Source organism: Bactrocera tryoni, chromosome 4 (genome assembly GCF_016617805.1).
Source record: "Bactrocera tryoni isolate S06 chromosome 4, CSIRO_BtryS06_freeze2, whole genome shotgun sequence".
Taxonomy (NCBI): Eukaryota; Metazoa; Arthropoda; class Insecta; order Diptera; family Tephritidae; genus Bactrocera; species Bactrocera tryoni.
The window spans coordinates 17,285,818-17,310,499 of NC_052502.1; the positions used below are offsets into that span (position 1 = coordinate 17,285,818).

At 30.7% G+C, this 24,682-nt stretch overlaps 1 protein-coding gene across 5 annotated transcripts in view; it reads right to left on the reverse strand.

Annotated features, from left to right (window-relative positions):
* Positions 1–22,511, reverse strand: part of LOC120773973 (partitioning defective 3 homolog) — a 61,030-nt gene extending 38,519 nt beyond the window's left edge. For all 5 annotated transcript variants that reach the window (XM_040103218.1, XM_040103217.1, XM_040103215.1 and 2 more), the window contains exon 1: positions 22,185–22,511. The gene's annotated coding sequence lies outside the window, so the exon portion shown is untranslated. The remainder of the gene's footprint in view (positions 1–22,184) is intronic.
* Positions 22,512–24,682: the final 2,171 nt, after the last annotated feature.

A 24,682-nucleotide genomic window follows, 5' to 3' on the forward strand; every position in this document is an offset into this window, starting at 1 on the left:
TCGTAAAAGCTCTTACTTTTTCAAAATAGTTTTTCATTATATTTCATAAAAAAAAAATTTTCTTATAATTTCCTTAAAAAAATTATGAAAAGTAAAATGGTACATTGCAAAAAAAGGTGAAGTTTTGAGAAAAAAAAACTTTACCTATTACATATAGTAATATTTATAAGAAAATCTGACTGAACAGATTTTTGAGTAATACTTTTCGTTTTTGAAAACTATATCTTGTTGTTGTGAAATCAGTCTAACACCATATGATGGTGCTACCAATCGTTCCCACGACGCGCTTCACCCATATCGGGTTTGCATAACTGGGATATACCCGAATTTTTATTCAAACAAGGACTGTCAACTAGGACGCATTACTTAAAATTATTTTTAGTTATTTTTTTGCTCCTACAATAACAACAATAAGTATACTTTTTGGTGATATTTTTTTATAGCAGAATAAAACTTTACAAAAATACGGTATTTGAAAAATATGTAAATGACGTATAATGAAATCTCGATTATCACTTTATCATGCGAGAGTATAAAATGTTCGGTGACACCTGAACTTAGCCCTTCCTTACTTGTTATCATAGATTTTTAGTATAAGATTATGTCAAAACTGTGAAAAGATAAAAATAAAAAAATTATCAATCCATATCAAAAAAAAAAAAAAATAAAAAAATAAAAAAAAAATTGTAAACAAAATATTTTTATTTTTAAATTATTAGAAATTGAAAATTCAAGTTCTCCTACAAAAATTATAAAATAATACAGTAAATTCATCTGGCGACAGACAACTAATATACACTGAAATAGACTCGAATTTTCATTCGAACAGGGACTGTTACTCGTATTCCTATAAGTTACATTTTGAGAATATTTTCTGCTGCTACAACAACAACGAGAAGGATACTATTTGTTGATAGTTTTTTTCAAAAATTTCGAAAATGTTTTTATAGCTTCATAGCTAAAATTTTTTACATCGTTTTTAGTATAAAATTAGATTAAAATATGTTCGAAAAAAATTAATTTATTAAAAAAAAACGAAATTATTAAAAAAATATACTCTTTTTTCAAAATTAAAAACTCCAGTTCTCCTACAAAAAATCATAAACAAAAAACATAACAGTAAACTCATCAAACCACTGTCAATTGTAATAAAGTGGCGTTTCAACCTACGTGAACACAGCTGAAGCGAAAAAACTCAAACAAACCTGAGCCGCGCAAAGCTAGAGCAATGACCGATGTTGTTGGCTATTTAAGAGCTGGTCAACGACAACAACAAACAAAAATAATGCTATTTTGCTAACGACAAAACGTAATGAGCTTATGTTTTGTACGCTCGCACAAAAAACAAAAAAAAATAATATAAAATAAAAATGTATATATAAAATAAATAAAAAGCGTACAATAGTACGTATACGCCATGGTGCCGCAGTCAAAAGCTTCATTCATAATTACCTACTATGAAAAATAATGACATAACTGAAATAATAAAAAATATGCAAAAAATTTGTTTGCATATGCAATTAAAGTAGTAAAACTATGTAATTGAGCCGGTTTGAAAATTTAAGAGTGGAGCGAAAAAAAATTTTAATTAAGATTAGACGAAAAAAAATATATATTTTGAGAATTATGGCGCATGCCTTTGTGAGATAAGCTAAAAAATAAAAATAAATTTTTTTTTTCAGAATTGTGGCAGAACATTATTAACATTTTAATTAAATTTTTTTTTTTTTTTAATTTTACTTTTGAGAGAAAATTTGAAACTAAACTACAAAAACTTGAAAAAATACAAAAAAAAATTAATTACGAAAAAAAATTTAATTAATAAAAAATTAACTACAAAAAAATTTAATTACAAAAAAATAAAAAAAAACAAATTTCAACAGAAATTGAAGAATAAGCAAAAAATTTAAACTTATGCAAATAAAACTAAACTGAAAGACCTAACTCACTTCAAATGTAGCAATTAAAACCAAACAAACAAACATCACTCCAAGTTGCTGACCTGTGTTGACGCGTTGAGTTGTTAGTGACAGTTTGAAGACAAGTGTAGCACTAGTGTTGCCTGACTAAGTGCACTTAAGCCATTTATATTTGTATGTTTGCTTATTACGCTGCTTTTCCAGTTTTTTTCTTTGTATTTTTTTTACTCTTACAAGCGTTAAGTAACAAACATTCAAGTTGCGGTTAATTAACTAATTTCTGTAGCGAGCATTACAAGTGTCTCCGTCACTTTGAAAATGTTAAGCAAACACTAAGGCACTTTTGTGTGAGTGTATGCGTGTGTTTGTTAGTGAAAAGTGAATGCAACGATAAATCGTCGTCATTTACAACAATAACAATGAGATTTACAACAATAACAATATGATTTACAATACCAGAGACATGCAAGCAAATGTCTCTAAGTACAAATTGTTGCACACGTGCAGGCGACGGTGAGACGCTTTGCGACAAATAAATTGAAAAAATGCCAGCTAATGAAAAATCGTATTTATTTTACACGGCGCAATGTTTACAAACAAAGCGTAAATGGAAATTTTCAACAAAGCGCATTTACTTTTACTTTTCTAAGCAATTTTGTGGCATGATTAATGACCACAAAGTACTATTAGTTGGCAGCATCTAAATATGTATATGTGTATTCATGGCTATAAATGCTTGTATATGTGTTTGTGAACTTGTCATAAAATCACAATTTGTGCAGCTTACTTGCATCATGGCGAGACGGAGAGAAATAGCTGAGCAATTAATAATGCTCATTAGTTTGAGCAGGAAATTTAAATTAAAGGCATTAAAGATTTATTAAATATAAAATTTAGCAATTTGAAATATGATATATGATATATAAAAAGCAGAAAAAAATACTAAATGAAAAAAAAAAATTAAAAAAATTAAAAATTCGAAGTTTGAAATAACAAAATTTAAAAAAATAATTATATATTGCTCTCCAGTATTCAGTTTAAAATTTTTTTTTAACTATTGAGATTTTCAAAATAGTACATATGAGTCATTCCATAGAAAATTGACACTGCTAAAAAAATTTTTTTCGAAACCTTTTGTTTGCTCTTTGAGGCCAAATATTGGACACTTATTTTTTTATTTTGACTCAATATCATAATTTTTGAATAATGAATTTTTAAAATTTTAACGCTTCATTGTAACTGTAAATATTTGCGTATACGAAGAAAAGTACCATATTTCATTATAAAAATACATTTTTCTTCAGCTTTGACTTTTTTTTATACGCAAAAGGCTCATTTTTATAAACAAATATTTTTTTAAATTTACAACTATTTTTGTTTAATTTTTTTTTTATAGAAAAATGTACATAAAGCTGTTAATATTTTGCCTAAAAAACCAAAAAAAAAATAATTCGCGCGATTCACTTATTTTTTTCTATATCTCTCTCACATATTTTTCTCAAAGAACACAAAAAAATTTTTCACACGATCTATACATATCGTCACCTAAAATTCAAAATAACTTAATTTCAGTTTTTATAAGTTTGCAGGCGTAGAAAAAACGATATAATGAAAACTACTCATAAAAACAAAATTTGATTTTTGGTTATAATGTGGTTATGTACATATATAGGTTATGTATATATGACAGCGGAAAGCTGAAAATTTTACCTAAGTATATGGAATATGTTGTAGAAAATCATTAGCAATAAAAAACTCAATTACGATTATTTTGATGATACGTTATTTTGCATTTTAAGTGACGAGATATGTACATTCCCAATTTTTCCAAATATTTATTTGTATTGGCGTAATTTCCAATTTTTTAATTTCTTCCAATATGCGCTGAAAATCATATCTTTAAGTGCTATTTTCTATTTTAGTCGCTGCCAAAAAAAATTTGTAACTCTAATCATATAAATAAAAAAGGCCTACATTTAGGCGCTTAAAAAAATATTGAGACCCAATAATAAATTTTGAAACCCTAAACAGATATTCAAAGTATAAAATAGCCATCTACATAAATAAATATAGTAAAAAACCACGATCTCAAAATGGTTAATTGAAAAAAATTTCAAATTTTACAATTTGTATGAAATCTGATCATAATGAGTTGTAAAAACGAAACTTTTCGAAAATATTTTCACTACAGCGCCAAATGTGATTTATAATTTTGATCAGAAAACTTTTCACTGCATTTATTACCTTTTAAAAAAATTACATTTGATGCTAGCAATGGTTTATAAACAATTTGGAGATAAGCACCATCTACAGAGAAGTTCGCTATAATAGAAAAAAGAATTAAGTGATTATATCCTCTATCGAAAAACGGATTAAATGGTTATAGAAGTGTAAAAATAATATACATTTATCGAATTAAATGTACTTTGGTAATGTGTGATTCATTTTGAAAAATTTTCGAGTCACATGATGCCGTAGCCGATCGCTAGGAGCACCTCCGAAAAAATGTGTTTGGCGGTGAGGAAGATTTTTCTGCTTCAAATTAACTCACATCCAAAAACCACCACAAAAAAACTTATTATCATAGATGAATACAGGTAGATATCGAAGCACTTGCAAAATTTTTGATTTCTGACTAAATGCCGGTAGTCAAAATAGTCGTGTTCTGTGAAAAAATTAACAATAAATCAGAGATAATAAAAAATGTTAATTATTATCAAAGGACTTATTTTTCTAATAAAAAGACTAGGATTGCATCGCGACCCTAGGTCACTTGTGTCCTTATTCTTCTGATTACTGCATACAGCATCTGACTTATATTTCTACAGAGATCGTGTGAAAATTTCAAGTCGTCAGCCGCTTCAGAAAAAATGTCCTTACCGGCTCTGAAAAAAAAACGTTTTGAAACAAAAAAAAAGTTTAATGTTTTGATACCAATTACATTATAGTATTCTAAAATTTGTTTAGAAATGTACTCATATCCTCAAAACTATTTGCCGGTTCAACTTCAACATATCGTAGAATTTTCTAGTATACTATATACTAGTACATTTGACATATATTCAAAACAAAAATTTGATTTTTTTAATCTACAAGTTAAATTGAATTGCCTACATATAGCCGCTACACACATTAAAATTCTTAAAACCACTACTGAAAAGCAATAACCAGTTCATATGGTGCTTAGTTGATCAAGTCTTTTAGATGGGTGTATAACATAAAGCCGATAATCAAAATCTCAAAATTTGAAATTCCAACAATCGAAATACCGACAAATCAAAATGCCGATAATTCAAAATACACATAAAAGAAATTTTCAACTAAGGTACTACACTTTTCAAAAAATGGTTATATGGTTCCTAGATTCCAAAGTAAAAAACACCACTAACCGAATGTTAAATTTTAGGATTTCAGCTGAGTAATTAAAAACAAAAAAATACTACATTTTATGAAAGGTGGCGTCGTACGATTGAGAAATTACACTATCTGACTGAAAATTCCATCACTAAAACAAATATTTCAAGTAAAAAATGGTTCAAGAAGGGTCATAAACCAACAACTTGTTTCCGCAGCAACCAAAACTCGAAAAAATATCACTCGAGCTGCTAAATAGATGCACTTAAATGGGTTTTACTGTATTGAAAAACTTATCAGCGCAAGCTAAAATAGGCGCAATGCATATTTTCCAATTGAAAGTAAATAAAAAAATATTTTAACTGGAGCATTTGCATGTGACTCAAATATTACATATGTACAACACCGGCGTCATCGTACATTTTTGCAGGTGTATTTTTATCTGCATATTGTATTTGTAAACAGTGTTTATTGCAATACGTCATCGAACTGGAGTGGTAATTAAAATTATAAAAGAAAAATATAAAACAAAAACAAAAAAAAAAATGAAATTAAATTCACAGAACACATGTTTGCGTGTTCATTGACTTGGAGGGTATTAAAAACATGCATAACATTTGGTAATATATAGTATATACATATGCACATACATACATATATATTAATTTTCCGAAAATATTTGATAATGTTCGGTATTTTATTTTTTCAGTCTCACAACTGCAAGCTCAACTCTTTCGCTTGCCTCCACAAGCAGCCATAAAAGTCGAGTCGGCGAGTGAGTTGTCTGCAGACAACGATTAAGTGACTTCATGATTTTATTAGCAGACAAGTTGAAATTGCTCTGTTTTCATTTTTATTTCAATTTCAACTTCATTTGCTTTTATCTATGATTTTTACTTCGCCGCAGCCACAAACAGTAGGCAGAAGCCTGACAGGCCTGGTAGCCAGCCAAGCAGCTGAGGTAGTCAATGTACAAAGCTTGCGCTTATGAACTTGTACGCTGGCACGTCAATATCACATTATTTATTGTTGTTGCTGTTGTTGCTGACGTTGTGCTGCTGTGGGTCATTAAAGTTCACTATCACTTTCACTAATAAAAATTCGAGCGCCAAGTCAAATGTACACAAGCAGATAAAGTTGAAGATATAAATGCATGTGTTTGTGCGTATGTATGTATATATGTACGAATATATGTACATAGGTACGTTTATAATCATGTTATGCACCGCATGTCAGCTCGCTTTTAGTTTTGTTTCGAGTTCAGCAACACACAAGCGTGCGCATGCGCATGCGCAGCCGGCGTCAACTCCAATCACACACGCACAGCTCACTCCAGGCTAAAGCTTAGCTTGCGCTAGTTGATATTGATGCTTCGGCATTAAATTGCCTGTAATGTCGACTGCCTTAAAACAAGATTAAAAACCACAAATGGCGGATATTCGCACAAGTCAATGCGCAGCGGCAAAGGCAATGCGCAGAAGCAAAAAATAAAGAAAGCAAGCAGATTGTTGGGAGATTTTTTTAATGAAGTGTATTGACATCGTTAAATTGAGCTGCAAGCATTGATATGAGATAACAACGGATGTGTGTGTGTGGAGAGTGCGTGTGAAAGTCAACCGGCCTAGCAAATGACAAAGTGAGCAATAAAAAAAATTTTTCACTTCTCTTATTTATTTTTTTATTTTTTTAATATTTACTAACTTATTAAATATTTCCATTTTCACACTTTTTATAAGAAAAATTAAAAACCAAAATTAAAAAAAAAAATTATTAAAAATAATTAAAAAAAATAATAAAAATAAAAAATAAAAAATTAAAAATTTTAAAAAAAATAATTTAAAAATTTAATTAAAATAAAAAATAAAAAAAAAAAATAAAATAAAAAATAAAAAAATGCATAAAAATAAAATAAAATATGCAAAAAATAAATGAAAAATAAAAAATCAAAAAATATTGAAAAAATGCCAAAAGAAAAAATTAGCAAATTCGGAAAATTAAAAAATAAAAAATTAATTAAAATAAATAAAAAAAAAAAATGTTTAATAAATAAAATAAAAAAAAAAATAAAAATAAAAAACAAAATAAAGAGAACTAAACAAATGCAAAAAATAAAATAAAATATGCAAAAAACGAACAAAAATAAATAAAAAATCCAAAACCAAAAAATAATTGAAAAAATGCCAAAAGAAAAAATTAGCAAATTCGGAAAATTAAAAAAAAAAAAAAAAATTAATTAAATTAATTGTTTATTAATTAAAATAAAAAATAATATAAAAAAAAAATAAATAAATAATCCAAAAACAAAAAAATGGAAAAAATAAAATCAAAAAATGCAAAGAACGAAAAAAATAAATAAAAATCCAAAACCAAAAAATAATTGAACAAAATTAAAAAAGGTAAAATTAGCAAAGTCCAAAAACAAAAAATTCCCAGAACTAAAACAAACCCACAAAACACTCCTACCTTACTTTCTCGCTTCCAACTGCGACAAAAGAAAGAAAAACACATCCTCTATGCACAAATAACTGAAATCAACTACCATTGAGTCCAAGCGCGGTTCACCAAACGATTTGTGGCACACATGAAATAGCCTTGCGATTGGTCAATAACACAAAAATAATATGAAAATATTTATGCAAATACATATATGTATAAGTATCATACATTGTATATGTATGGTAAATATAAATTGCTGGTTATGAACTTTAGTCGAGGCTGACGGAGCAAATCGGTCGAATATCCAATAAACGTACAGTTTGTATACCAATCTAGAACAATTATTAGTTTAAAAACACGTAAAATAAACGTAATTAAAGTTCCCAGCAGGAAAAACCAAACTGCTCCGAATGTAACTAGTTTGCAACTAGTTCGAATGGAATTAAAAAGTGTTAAAAATAAAATTATTAGTATTTTACACTTCTTTAATGTTTTTTTTTTAGTTGGTTTGAATATTTTCTCAGCGATATAGTTATGTAATTGCTCTCATTGAAAAAACGAGAAGACATACAAATGTTCACAAAAACATTCTACACGAATTAGCATGCACTAAAATCATTCAAAAAATTATTTAGCGGAATATTTTTAATTCTATTTTGAGAGTATGAGTCACCTTTGCAAAGTTCTCAGAACGAAAATGAAATTTTTTCTCCATAACCATCCTCCGTTTTGAGTAAAAGCATCCCAGTCGGGTTAATAGTATGATATAAACGACCTTATATACATATTCACACACTTAACTTTGCTCTTGAAATGTCAGTCTATCATAAAATTCACACCTCAGCAGGTGAGAACGAGACTTGCGTCTGAGCGCGGCGAGCACTTGCGCTTGGCTTCAATTTCAATGAAGAGAACAATAATGAGCAGTAAATAGTTAAATGTTGCCCAGAGTTTTGTAGTTTAGAAAACGGTGTAAGTTTGCATGTAGTTCGCAGAAAAATATTGCCAATTTGCATATAACAATGAAACGCACGAGATAACAGCAAATAGAAAATCACAGAAAACTTTGGGCGAGAATAAAACGAATTGTGAAATGGCGAAAATAGGTGAGGTGGAACCGAATATGTATCTATGGCAGTGTATGTATGTAGTATGAAGGTACATAGTTGGAAATGCACGAGCACATGAAATTCAAATATGTGCATGTTTAGAGGTGGCGGCAAGAGGCGAGCGAGCGCAACAAGTGTTCAATAATCGGTGAGGCGTGGCGAAAAGCGCGCTAAAACAAGAACGATGAAATGGAACTGAACATTAAGGTAGAAATGGGGGCCAGTGTAAATGGTAAAAATAGAAATAATAAAAACAAAAATAAAAAATTTATGGAAGTGAAGTTAAATATAGAAATAATAGTACTACAAGTAGATAAAAACGATGAAAATAAGATGTAAAGGTGGATAAAAGTTGAATATAGAAATAATTAAAAATAAAAAAATATTTAAATATTAAATATTGAATATATCTTTATATATAAAAATTACGTGTCAGGTTGTTTGTCCGCAATGGACACCTAAACTACTGAACCGATTTTAGCAAAACTTAGCACACTATGTCCTGTTCGAACCAACTTAGAAAGTGGGATAGTAAAAACAAGTAGAGAAGGGTTAAGTTCGGGTTCAACCGAACGTTTTATACTCTTGCAACTTGCAAGAATTAAAGCCAGGGAAATACCTCAAGATGTAAAACGTCAACCAAAGGATCGGATTCTAAGAAATCTTTTATACATATACATACATACATAGTACATATATGTATTTTATATAACTCATACACTGGCCGACAAATTCGGCATAAAATTTATTAAAAAACGAAAGTATCTCACACACTTGTACAATCACCAATCATAAGTAGCAAAGTTAGCCGGATATTCGAAAATCACGGTAATGGTTATAGGAGGACAAGTTCAAGTTTTTGCTCAAATTTATCCATTTTCGGCACAAAGATACACTGTCATGATTAAAACACGATCTCTCATTTTCATTGAGATAAATAAAATATTGGCCGATATATGCGGTACAAAGTCATTCCGAAGTTCGAAAATCTTTATATTAAGTGTATGGGAGCTAAGGCAAGTATTTGTTCGATTTAACCCATTTTTTATATACAGACATATCATTATAAGAGAAGGAACATCCCTTAAATTCAATTATATATCTCAGACATTGACCGATATTTTCTAACAAAAGTCAACTATAGACACCGGGGCATGAACAGTATTTATTGGATTTAAGCAATTTTTGGTCATAAGGGGGATGAGGGGAGTGAGCGGGGTTATCCACCGTTTTCATAGATTTTCACTGTCGGTAGAAGTTCTTATAAGATTTGTACTCAGCGGATTTGGTTGTTGTAGTTTAAGTGGTTTAAGAGATAGGTACATTAAACAACATTAAACTTGTTAGAGGCGAGGCCACGCCCACATTTTCAAATTTTGCCCACAATTGCCCCTTCCACTGCGAACCTTTGTACCAAATTACAGCTTTATATCTTAATTTAGTGCTTAGTTATGGCAATTTATTTGTTTTCGGTTAATGATTTGTGGGCGTGGCAGTGGTCCGATTACTTTTTTTACTAAGCAATCTACATGCCAAGTTTCATCGACATATCTAAATTGTTACTCTAGTTACAAATTGCATGGGTGGACGGACGGACAGACAGCTACTTTGTAGCAACTGGTTGTAAGAGTATAAAAATATAAAATAAGAAAATTGAGACATAGGCATGCTATTTAAAAATATGATGATAAAAATTATAGTTAAGAAATGTGCTATAAAAACTTACAATATCTAATAGTTTATAAATAAAATCTGGTCTGAGAGATTTTATGAAATAAAACAAAAAAATAATAATAATATGTAAATAAAAAAAAACAAAAACTACAAAAACAAAAACAAAATATAACAAAATATAGCTAATAAATTTGCTATAAAAAAAGTAAATTATAATTTATAAAAAAAAAATCAAGATTTCATAAAATAAAATAAAAAGTAAACACAGAAAAAAATAATAACGAAATTAATGTATAAACATCAAAAAAACAAATAAATACGAAGAAATTATGGTAAAAAAAATTTGCTATAAAAATTTATTTCTTCAATATTTTATAAAAAATAAAAACTTTATTAAAAAATTTAAAATTAGAAAAAAACTAAAAATTAAAATACTAATAACTTCTTAAAAATTTAAAATTAAAATAAAAATTTAAATTTTTGAGCATAAAAAGTTTAAAGTCAAAAGCAATATCAATGGCGATTTTCAAACAAACTAACAATAAAATGCAACAAAGCATGAAAACTGTATAAACAAATTGTAACAGAAAATAAAAGACCTTATGTTATACACCTACATATGTACATATGTATATGCATACATACATACATACACATACATACATATATTATAGAGCAGTAGATAGCGCAGTTTAACCTAACTTTACATTTATAAGCCGCAACTAGCGAACAAACATGCAATTGCATAGAACCAAGCTTGTGCTGTAAGTATGCACACCTACATAGATATGTATGTACCCACACACATACATACATATATTCAGATATAAACCAGCATTTGCGGTTAGCGGCTCGCATTCCCAAGCAGATTAGCGAGTTTGTGGCGCTGGCGCATTCATTCATTCGCTGACTTATAAAAATATGTAGAACAAAAGTGATGTTGGCTTAAATGGCATTTGCGAAACAACAGCAACGGCAACAACAACAACAAAAACACAAAAACAAACATTGTTGGCAACAACATCAATGGAATGCCAAGGCATGGAAGGTAAACAATAAAGGTTAAAATCACAAACAACAACAACACTGGGCGCGACACAACAATACAACAAGAAAGCAAAGAATTTAAAGCTTCACAAGCACGCAAAAGAACAACAAAGAGTTTGCTGAAAAACGGAACAACTTTAGTGGGTAAATGCAGGCAAACAAAAGAATGAAAGAATCAGCGTGCAGAAAAAAATGTCAACAAAAGCAGTAAGCTGGTGTTAAACGGAAAAGCCAACAACAACAATACGAATAAGAAATACGAAAGTATAGCCAACAACAAGTGAAAGATGAAGATTCTGCATAAATATATACATAAGTATATATGAAAGTTGCATGAGTGGGCGTTCACCACAAAACGTTCACGACGGCCCCCTTCGGCTGGCAGCTACTAAATGCTGGATAAACGAAAGCTTATGCTAATGATAAGCCAAGCGCGCGCCAAGTGTTAACGCGCATTTCCACTGAATACCTGAGGTTCAAGCATGAATATGTTTGTAAATGCAAATTCGTTTTATTCGCAGCGCAAACTGTGAGGCTAATTATAGACGAAGCCAAGAGTTTATGCTGCCAACCTCGGCCTGCGTTGCTTTTACTTTGCCGCCGAAGAAAGCATCATGTGTACCTTATGTATGTATGTTTGGCTGTTTACTTTGGTGTTTAGCGTAATGATAGTGGAGTTTCGAAAGGTTTGGCTGCAAAGTGAGTTCACTTTCGAAAGCTGCGCAGTAAAGTGATAAGTTATAGGAAAAGTACTAGATTATAATAAAGTGTTCCAAATTTTATTTTTAACTTTTTTTGTTTACTTTAACAGAATGGAAAAAGCTGCAGATATAAAGAGATCAGCTCAGTTTGAGACTGCGGGTGGTTGCATTTATCAACGTTCTTAGATTTCATGAGAATTTTTGTACTTAAAATATGAAAAATTGAATATTAGGCTAAAGAAACTTCAGAAATGTACATAATTAATTTTTAAGGATAAACAAAGGGCCTTATCATTGAAAAGTGGAACTGACTTTGCGAAAGAAATATAGAACCGAAATCGGTTTCAGCTCAGAAAAACAATCGAAAAACTCTTAATTTCTTTATAACAGTAAACACCGAATGCGCTTCGTTAGAGAGAATCAGGAAAACATAGACATATGTAAATCAATAGGCTCTTCTTAATTTTACTAAGAAGCAATCCAAAAATATATATTGAAAGGATCTAATTAAAGTGTAAACTACTTTCTAAAATGTTTTTTTAAGACTTTCGACTCTGATTAATATAGAAAAACTGCAAGAATGAATTTTCTCGTGGTAACAGTATTCTCAGCGACGTATTCCGAAGGGTTCGATAATCTGTTTGGAACTGGAAAAATAACTCGCTCTCTGCGAAAAGACTAAGGACAGGCATCAATTAGTACAGAGTGTTCGCTTCGCACTCAGTACTGTTTAAGGGTTACATGGGTTTACGGTTTCCAAAAAATCGAATATTTTTTATTTTCTTATTAAATTCTACAATATCTCTAAAATATTGTCCTCAGTTTTTAAGTCGGTCCGAGTAATAGTTTCGGAGATACAGCCTTGAGAACTTGTGCGTACGAGGACGTCTCTAAGCTCGTTTTTCTTGAAACTGTGTTTTTAAAGTCGGTCGGCAAGATTTCTCGCGAACTACTCAACCGATCTTTATGAAATTTTTAACAGGTAAAATACTGGGAGAAAGGATTTTTTTCGATTACAACTATTTGAAAAAATTTCGCAAAATTTTCACTGAAACCTTTTATTTTTTTGTAAAAAAGTCTCACAAAAATCCAATTTTCAGTTGTTTTTTTCTACGTCCAAGTTCTAAGTTAAGGTTTTTACTAAAACACACATCTTTTCACTTTAAATGATCCTCTAAGGAGCTTCCTGCCAACGCGAGCGCATCTTTTTCCCGAGGGGTCACTGGAAATGGCGTCGCAATGGCCGAGTTAAAAGATTTTTTTTTAAATTGCATTCTTTCTTTGTTAATAGCCGATGTTTGTGACAACAAAAAATTCTAACAAAATATTTCATTTTTTATATGAGAAAAAAATTGCTGAAAAAGGTTTTTTAGTCGAGGAAACTCATGTAACTCCTTAAACTAAGAAAAATGCTTTAATATTAGGCTTAAGAAACTTAAAGACCTCCCTATTAAATTTGTAAAATCAAGAACAAAATCATCGTTAATGATATTCTAGAATTCTACTTTCCTCAAACACATAAGCACTCCATACGAACACAAGCGCTATCGATTTAATTTTCGATTAGTGCTTACACTTAGCGCCATTAAATTTCAACGAGATGCTCATGGGTAACTTCTATGGCGTCAAAACTATGAAAATAGCGCAAAATCAACTTCTCAGACGAAAAAAATATATGAAATTTACGTGTTGCCTATCTGAAATTCTAACATTATCAGCACTCCACATACATATATAAACATATCTCAAAACTCAGCACACATGCCTTACTTAGAGAGCACAGAAATCCGCAGATCAAAACTAGTTCACAAAAAAATATAAAAAAATTAAAATATAAAGTAGCCAACACAATTACGCCGCGTGCGAAAATCAGAATTTATTTTCATGCACAACTTTCATGACTACTGCCAATATTAAATAGATGCGCATGAGTCACGCCAGTTCTGCTCTATTCTACTCAACTCTACTTCATCAGCACAAACTCCAACACACACACACACACACACACACACACACACATGCAAGCCTTTCAGTTTTTATAACTTTACAGATCAGTAAGTTTTATGCGAAGCTATTACAGAGCAACGTGCTGGTGCTAATGACTGAAAATCTCTTTAATGAACGAAATATTTATGTATGTATGAATGTATGCATGGGAGGGAGCAGCACAATCAGCACGGGGCACCATTCGTTATAGAACTAGAAAGCTGATTTAGACAAGCGTTGTTTGAGGTGGACGCAATTGAAAGAAAAAATATTCAAAAAATTATAAAAATATTAGGAAAGGAAAAAAAATAAATAAAAGTAAATACAAAAAATTTTCAAAATATTTAAAAAATTGTTTAATTAAAAAAAAATAATAAAAATGTTAATAATTTAAAAATATGTAAAAAATTAAGAAAAGAAATTTAACAAAATATCAATAAAAAACTTTAGAAATTTTTTATTTTTAAAGTTTTAACAAAAAAAATAATAAAAAGACATATAAAAAGAAATTAAACCAAATGATAAATACAAAAAAATAATAAAACATACTAAAAGTTTTGACAAAAAAAAAATAAAAAAAATCTATAAAAGGAAATAAAAAAAATAAAAGTAAATAAACAATATAAATGTAACAAAAAAATTTAAAAATGCATATAAAAAAGTTATGAAAAAAATTACAAAAAAATTAAATGTTTTATGAAAACAATTTAAATATTTACAAACAGAAATTAAACTAAAACATAAACACAAAAATTAAAAAAAAAAACCTATACATAACTGTTAACAAAAAAAAAAATTAAAAAAAAAAACCTAAAAATATAAATATAAATATAATAAAAAAATTAAGGGATTACCAAAAAATTAAAAATAAATTATAAAACATTAAGTGTAGAAATTAAACAAACACATAAATATAAAAAAGTTAAAAAATAATAAAAGTATAATTTCTTGCATACATACACATACATACACTACATAAAAAAGTTGAAAAACAAATTTTAATAAAAATAAATGAAAAATAAATTGACAATTAGTATATATTAAAAAATAAATAATAAGACAAAAATTTAACAAAAAGGGGAAAAAAACAAAATAAGAAAAAATAAAAAGTAAATTTTGTAAATATAACTTTAAAAGTATTTATATTAAAAACAAATAACCAAAACAGGAAATAATAATTAAAACAGTAAATAAATTACAAATTAAAAAAAAAAAGAAATATTAATATACATATGTATGTATATATAAAAAACCAATAACTAAAATTAATAAAACTTAAAATTTAAACAAAACAAATTAAATAAAACTACTTTCAAAAATTTATTAAAAAGAAAAATTATTATAAAAAATGTTACATAAAAACTTTGCAATTTTGATGAGTAAAAGAACAATTAAAACATAAAATAAGAAAAAAAATGCTGAGAAAATACCAAAACATTCTAGTAATTTCTTGGATTCTTTTGTAAACAACGGCAGGACGCAACAAAAGAACTTGGCGCAAAAGAAGTGAAAGAAAGCAGTTTCACAAGAAAAGCAAAACTCAAAAAAAAGAAAAAAATACACAAAAAGAAAGAAACAAAAACAAAAGAGAAGACACAAAAAATACACAAAAACAAAATCTAAAACCGTAAAAACATAAAAGTCAGCAAAGACAACAACCTGTTAATAAAAATCTCAACTGACAATCAGCGAATAAAGAAACGAAAAACAATGTGATATACAAAAACAACACTGTTAATACATCAACTACTTGCAGAAACGGGTGTGTAAAAGCGACGTTTAAGTGGCAAGCAAAATTAGGTGACCCAACTACACGCTAACGTCCAGTTCTAATCATGTAGTGGTCAAGCACAACAAATTCCACAACAACAATAACGTCACTAACAACACTATTGGTTATCATCAAAGCCACCAACGACATAAATCCATGCACATGCAAGCGCGGAGGTGACTTAATGCACGGTGAATGCAACGTTACGTGCGAATGTAGACAGGTGTGTTTGCGTGAATGAGCGCGCGAATGCGACAAATGGACAAATTTATATACATACATACTGGTTTTATTTATATTTGAAGCATGACGAACGAATTAAATAATAAAAATGAAAAATCTCTCAGGATTTAATGATTTATTGTATGCAGAAGCGGAGAGGGGGTTTGTAGGAAGAAAAAAGTTTTATTTTGAAAGAAATAAAATCTCTAAAATTATGTGTTAGCGCCGACTCAGGGCTTACAGTGAATGCAAAATGAGTAGTAATTGTAAACAGTCATAACCATTTTGAAAAAAAAAAAATGAAAATTATATTGATTTTTGGAAAATTGTTCATGAGACTACCTTCAGACGGATAACGCTATGATCCCAAAGTATTATATTGAATTTTATCATCTTTGTCATGGTGGCGTGGTAATCTCTCGCAAATATAGTCATAGATTTTAATTAATTAAAGAACTTTATGAGTGAAGAGTGGACTCTTTGTAGAATTTCAAGCTTAAGGGATTACATGGGTTTACGAGTTTCAAAAATCGATTTTTTTTATGGCCTTAATAAATTCTACAACAGGTCTAGAATATTGTCCTATATCTTCAAGTTGGTCCGAGTAATAGTTTCGGAGATACAGCCTTGAAGCCTAGGCGGCTAAGTGAGGCGCCTTTAAACGCGTTGTTCTCGAAACTGTGTTTTTTGAATCGCTTGGCAAGATTTCTCGAGAACTACTTAACCGATCTTCGTTTTTACACAGCTCTTCGAGATACAATTGTTAAAGACTTGGACGACTTTGACTTCGATTTTTATTGAAAATTTGATTTTTTTGTAAAAATGTCTGCGTAAAATCCAATTTTCAGTTTTTTTTTCCTTCGTTCAAGTTCCAGGTTAATTATTATTAATACGAAGTAACCCATATTTTACGATTAGTTGAGAGGGGTGTGTATTTTGTCTGATAACGGCCGTTGTTCGCACATTCATAGGTGATTCAAAACGACATCCGAACACGAACCTCATGACTAACACTAGCTCCAGCAAGTAAAAGCTTTCATTACATGTATGGCGGTTGAGCGTATTTTGGATCTGAATTCTCCAGGTTTAATAACTTGACATTAACAGTCATTAGCTTATACGAAATAAACTCATATTTGAAGGGTGAACTCTTGACCATTGAACGCGATACTATGAAATTTTAACCTCATGACCAAACTTGTATCAGCTCATAAAAAATCGATCTTATGTCAGATGAAAGGTCTCCGATGGCTCCCGTTACTTAAAATTCTAATAAGACATCCAAAGAGATCATAGTACAGAGTTTTATGGAAATTTTTCGTAAGAAGAACGCACTCGAAGGCTTTTCATTGCTTTCAGCTCATAAAAAAAACGATCTTATGACAGATGGGCAGGTTTTCAATGGCTCCTAATGATTAAAATTCTCACAAGCCACACAAAAGCGATCGTAGTACAGAATTTTAATGAAATGTTTCATAAGAAGAAGGGACTCGAAGCCTTTCCATTGTTTTCTAAGAGTTGGATATTGTTTTTAAATGGTCGGAAGCTTTTAATACCATATGGCTCCCGAGTTCTAACTTTATCGGTTAAAATTTGCAATAAATATATTTCTAATACTTTTTCTCATTTTCGAAAAGAAGCAAAATGTAGACTGCTTTCGATTTACTAAGCTTTAGAGAGTGACAAATCGAACTAACAACTAGTATAAATGAAATAAGTTATGGAGCTCAGAGCCGCATAGGGAGATTTCGAGTAGATTAGCTGCAAATCTCCTCGGTGACTAGATGAAGAAGTGTTATATTTGGCGAAATCTTGTTAAATCTAGTAGATTAGTGAGATAATCTACTTAACAGTCTAAAACTCGTGATTAAGTATCGATCGGGACATGGTGTTAGGCAGGCGAGTAGCGCTTAAACGTAGCGAAAGGAATCGAAGTCGAAGTCGTGAACCGAAGACAATTCCAAGATAATTTATATATTTAGCCTTAATCATGCCAAATTAATACTCAATCGACACTCAGTCGCACCTCCTCATAAAAGATTAGTTGCCATAAAGCTTCACTGCATCTAAATACCATATAAACTACACGCGTTGGGTATAAGCAAATCAAATACGTGAATAAATGGCAATAAAGTAGGTGGAGAGCGACGTGTGTGCCGATTGAAGCCGCTTAACTGTCACATACAGACACATGTAAACATTAGCCACACAAACGGGTACAGCGCGTCTACAAGACGCTGGTGTGACTGCTAATTGTAAGACGCTTTAAACGCGACTGGTTGAAAGCAGAACACACATACACATAAATACATATAGACACATCTATCTTTAAAGCGCCGTTAGCTGCGCCGGTGCGATCACGATCGATAAATACTTGAGAGAATTGAAAAAAAGAAATAAAAATAAAACAAAACAAAGGAGACAAAACAAAAAAAAATAAGAATAGATAAAAAAATAAGTAATAAAAAATATATATATATATATAAAATAAAATATAATTATAAAAATATATATACAAAAAAGTAATAAAAAAATAATAATAAAAAAATAAAAAAATAAATAAATAAGGATAAAAAAAATAAAAACTGAAATCAAAACTAAATCGAACAAAGCCACATTTTAACCGGCTTTTAAAAGTAAATTCCACACAAATTAAATTGCTTGGGGTGTCAAGCGCTTAAGCGGATTCCTTAGCGCTGGAATTTCGAAATATGAGTCGGTCAGTCAATGTGTAATCGGAGTCATTGAAGCCCGAAAGGATTATGAGCAGGAAAAAGGATGCAACTTTAAGTATATAAATATGTATGCATATATATGTATATATCTATGTATGCATGTACATATGTATGTATGTAAGTAAATAAGCAGTTACATACGTATGCAATTAAATGCGCGCCACAAGTAATTGCGGCGAGTCAATAAATGGTTGCAACAGGTAAACAGCAGTGCAGCGACCACAAGGGGACCCAAACAAGTGCTTGCACGCACACACACATAAAAACAAATAAAATGAGAGTGCTCACGCACACATATGTACATACATATGTGGGTATATTCACCGCATCGGTAGCAATTTAATTTAATTACTTTTAAAGCAAAAAATATAGGAAAATTATTATCTTGTGAATATTCCCTTCGCACAGAAGCGATAACAACAAGCAGGCCAAACAGGCGAACCAGCTCGCGAGTTTGCACAAGTAAATAATAAATATTGTATGTGCGTATGTGTGTATTTATTATCTTATTGCATTCCTTGGCAATTGCTTCCGCTTTCTTGGCTGGCTGGCTGGCATTGCGCGACTTCGTCATGGGAAGTTAAGCACTTAAATTCCCTGTTGCAAGAGTTTACAAAGCGGTGGCAGTTTGCAAGATATTTCCCTTATGCAGCCAGGCAAGTGTGTGTGTGTGTGTGTGTGTGCGCCGCCTTGTTAACTCGCTTGATTTTGCATTTTTTCACAACATAAATATAAACGTTTTCCGACAGTGTACGAAACAAAATGTTGACTCAGGTGAGCGGAGGGACATGTCGACAAGCGCATGGGAGATTTTGCGCAGGCACAGGTGGGAAATATTTGGAAAATATATAAAACAAAATAAAACAAAAACAATAAAGTTAAATTTTAATAAAAAATAAAAAGTAAGAGGTTTAATGGTTCTGGAAACTGGTTCCGCATGGGCTGACGCTCAGTGTATACGCCTTTCAAAAACAAAACAATATATTTAAAAATTAACAAAAAAAAAATTAAAAATTAAAAAAAAAAAAAATTAATTATTAAAAAAAAATTAAAATAAAAAAGAAAATAATATTTAAAAATTTAAAAAGTTAAAAAAAAAAAAAAAATAATAAAAAATAAAATATTAAAAAACGAAATATTTAAAAATAAACGAAAAAGCATTAAAAAATATAAAATAAAAAGTTGAAAAAATAAGAAAAAAAATTAAATTATTTTAAGTTGTTGAAAAATATAAATTAAATTACTGTCAATTAGTCAATCTGATAACTATTTATAGTAAAGAATGTCACTTTATTAATCGATTATCGATAAGTCCACGATTTACTAGACCATGAAATTTATCAAAAAGTAACTTAAAATTATTTTGCTTAAGTAGAGCCAGAGCTTGTAAGTGGTTTTGGTGGAATAAATTCAATTGTTTACCAAAGAAACCGTGTTTTCAGAGCATAAAAAACAGTAAAATCATACAGAAAATTTTCGGTTTAAGACTCAAAAAAGAAACCGGGACATTATTTTAAGAATTTTTTCTTTAAAAATGTAGATAATCTCAATTTTATATACTTATTCAGTATTTTTTTAATGATAAAAAATGTTTATGATAAAAAATTATTATTTTTTTTCATCATAAAAAAATAGTTTTTATTTCTATATAATAGTTGGGAAAATATTGTATTCAATATTTTTAAACTATTATTATTTCAATCTCTTCGGTTCTAAAAATTTCATAATCCAATACGAAAACGACGAATTAAGGGGTGACCATGGTTTACGGATTTCAGAAAATCGATTTTTTTTATTGTCTTATTAAAATTCTACAGCACCTCTAGAATATTCTCATAAAATTACAAGTTGATCCAAGTAATAGTTTCGGAGATACAGCCTTGAGAACTTGTGTGCTCAAGGCTAGCTAGGCTAAGTGCGCCGCCTGTACACGCTTTTTTCTCGAAACTGTGTTTTTGAAGTCGGTTGGCAAGATTTCTCGAGAACTACTTAACCGATTTCATAAAATTTTATACATTCTTAAAGACTTGGATGAAGGATTTCTTTTTCCGATTATAACTATTTGAAAACATGTTGCGAAAATTTCACGGAAATTCTTATTTTTTGTAAAAATGTCTGCCAATAATCCAATTTTCAGTTTTTTTCTTTCGTCCAAGTTTCAGATTTAGGTTTTAACAAAAACACGTATTTTTTTCACTTTATAAGATCCTGTAAGTAGTTGTACTGCCAACGCGTGCACATTTTTTTCCGAGGAGTCACCGGAAATGGCGCCGCAATAGCCGAGTTGAGAATATTTTTTTCCAACAATTTCAGAATTTCTTTGTTAATTGTAAAAAATATTTGATTTTTATATGAGAAAACATTTTTTGAAAAAGGCTGTTTTTACCCGAGGAAACACATGTAACTCCTTAAATTATTATTATTTCAATCTCCTCGGCTCTAAATATTTCGTAATCCAATACGATAGCGACAAATTAAAAAACAAAAACAAATTTTCCTAAAAAGTATTTTTTAACGTTCCCTGACAGTTAGTTCTACGCAACCGAAGTGAGGCTAGTTTTATAACAACAAAGACAAGGAATATTATCTTAACAGAATTTTGCATTTTTCTTCAGATTTTTTGTCTTATTTTACAAAAAATTGTTTCATTATTTTAGATTTCTGCTTCTAATGAATCTTTTTACTCATAAACCACAGAAAAAATTATAAAAATAAATAAAAGAACACAATACAAAAATTAAAGCAATGTAAACAAATGAAACTCTATAAAAAAAATTATAAAAATTAAAAAAAAATTAAAAAATATATAAAAAAATAATACAAAAATCAAAATTCAAAAAAATTATATAAGAAAATTCTAAAAATTTATATCAACAAAAATATAAAAAATAAATAAATAAATAAAAAATAAAAAAAAAAAATACAAATCAAAAATTCAAAAAAAAAAATTATACAAGAAAATTCTAAAAATTTATATCAACAAAAATATAAAAAATAAATAAAAAATAAATAAATAAAAAAAAAAAAAAAAAAAAAAAAAATCAATCATAATTTTGTAACTCATATCATATATAGCCATATACGTATATTTTGAACAGCAACAATAATTCCACATCAAATTTGAATCGCACAGCACTTGAAAACCTGGTTCAAATAAATTTCGGCCGCCCTTTAAGCGGCGCATCAAACAAAATAATATTTTTGTTTTAACAAAAAAAAACGTAATTTACCAGCATTCACCAGAATTATTGCACTTTTTTGTAAACACAACAAAACACCTACATGCACAGGGTTGTATTGTGATTTTATTTATTAATGCAATTGCATATACTGACATACACACAGACTCATGCGAGTACGTACACTTTTTGTAAAATTTTCTTTTTAGGTTAATTACACTTGTTGTTTTATTTGTTGTATTTAATGCACAAACAATACAACAATAACAAAATGCCGCATAATTCACACAATTCGCACCGGTTTAGCATTGAATTAATTTTTTCTCAATTTTTATTGAAATTATTTTTGCTTAATGCTAAGCTTTTTAGCAATTTTTTGTGTCGTTTCGAAAAAATAAATTAAAAAAAAGAATAAAAAGTGCGAAAAAAGTAAACAAAAAGTTATTTGCACGGTTGGCAGTCGTTCAGGCGTCGCAGTCTCTTTTAGCTGCGCGCGTTGTTGTTATTGTGCTGCTGTCAACGTGGAAGAGATAAAACCGCGAAACGAAAATTATAAAAACAGCGCCGCGCGACAGTCACTTTGATAACGTGGAATTTTCGTATTTCCACAACAACAATAACAACAAAAGCGTCACGTTCCAGCCACAAACGCGAAATGGCAGCATTTTCGTTAGTTGATTTTTGCTTTATTTTTATTAATTTTTTCTTTGAAATTTTTTGCGCTGCACATTCTCTTCGCGTTTTGCACGATTCACAGCTGAACTTTTGAATATTGCTGCTCTGCTGTTTGGTTTAATTAAATTTTATTTTGTTGTTGCGGTTGTCGTTTTACCGCACGCGTACACAACAACAGCGCGGTTTCGGTGACGTTGTGAAAGCGAGCGCGTTCGAATTGAAACTGACTTGACGGCAAAAGCAGCTTGGCTGGGAGCACTGCGCCAGCGCTGCGACAGCGAATGGCCAAAGCGCAACAGGCAATACACACACACACATGCCCACAAAGTGGCAACGAAACAGCCAACAGCAGACAGACAGACAATCAGATAGCACAACAACAGTCAACAACAGCTGAGGCAACAGCAAAAACGCCAGCCATAGCAAGTTGAAGAGTGGGAATCGCAGTAGCGGAAGGTGTTCCACCAACGGCGGATATCAGCTACACACATACACAGCTACATAGGTGTACATAGCTCTACTTAAATGTATTTTTTCAAATGCTTTTTGCATTGCCTTTCCTTTGTTTCTTTGGTGTTGATGTGTTGCTGTTGTTTGTTTTGTTTTTGTATTTGCTATTGGCATTAAAATGTAAACAGCGATCGATGATTAAGCCACGAAGCAGGTGGAAAGAGCAATATTTTAAGGCAGAGCGTCACAGTAAGAGCGCGTGTTAAGAGCAACAGAAACAGCTGATTTGGCTTTACTACAGCGGTTTTCAAACTGCCGCGAACTTCATAAGCTGCTAATTAGTACTCAGAAATTGTATTTTTTGTTTAGTAGAAATATTCTATCGAGCGTACTGTGTGAAAGATTAAAGCCGACCGTCAACAAACTGATAGGACCTTATCAGTGTGGCTTTAGATCTGGAAAATCAACAACCGATAACACAGCATTTTCACCATGCGCCAAATCTTGGAAAAGACCCGTAAAAAGAGAATCGACACACACCACTTCTTCGTCGATTTCAAAGCTGCTTTCGACAGCACGAAAAGGAGCTGCCTTTATGTCGCTATGGCTGTGTGAACTGACGTTAAGCAATACCAAAAGCTCTGTCAGGATCGGGAAGAACCTCTTTGAGCCTTTCGATCTCAAATGAGGTTTCAGACAAGCCCACTCCCTATCGTGCGACTTCTTCAATCTGCTACTGGAGAAAATAACTCGAGCTACAGAACTTAATCGAGCAGGTACAATCTTTTATAAGAGTGTACAGCTGATGACGTATGCCAATGATATTGATGTCATTAGCCTCAACACCCGCGCCGTTAGTTCTGCTTTCTCCAGACTGGACAAGCAAGCAAAGAAAATGAGTCTGGCAGTGAACGAGGGCAAGACGAAATATCTCATGTCAACAAACAAACAGTCGTCGCACTCGCGACTTGGCTCTCACGTCACTGTTGACAGTCATAACTTTGAAATCGTAGACGTAGACGAAATTATCGTCTATCTTGGAACCAGCATCATGCCAACAACAATGTCTGCCTCGAATATCTCTTGCCATGAGGTGCTACTTCGAACTAAGTAGGCAATTAAGAAGTAAAGTCCTCTCTCGACGAACAAAAACAAAACTCTATAAGTCACTCATTATTCCCGTCCTGATGAGTCGACGTTGCGAGTTTTCGATAGAAAGGTTCTGCGAAAGATTTATGGTCCATTAAAAGACAACGGTTAGGCTGGCTATGTGATGTTATCCGAATGGACGAAAAACTCTGAAAGTGTTCGTTGCAGTACCCGCCGGGGGAAGCAGAGGAAGAGAAAGACCTCCACTCCGTTGGTTGGAAGGACCAGGTGGAGAAGGACCTGGCTTCGCTTGGGATCTCCAATTGGCGCCACGT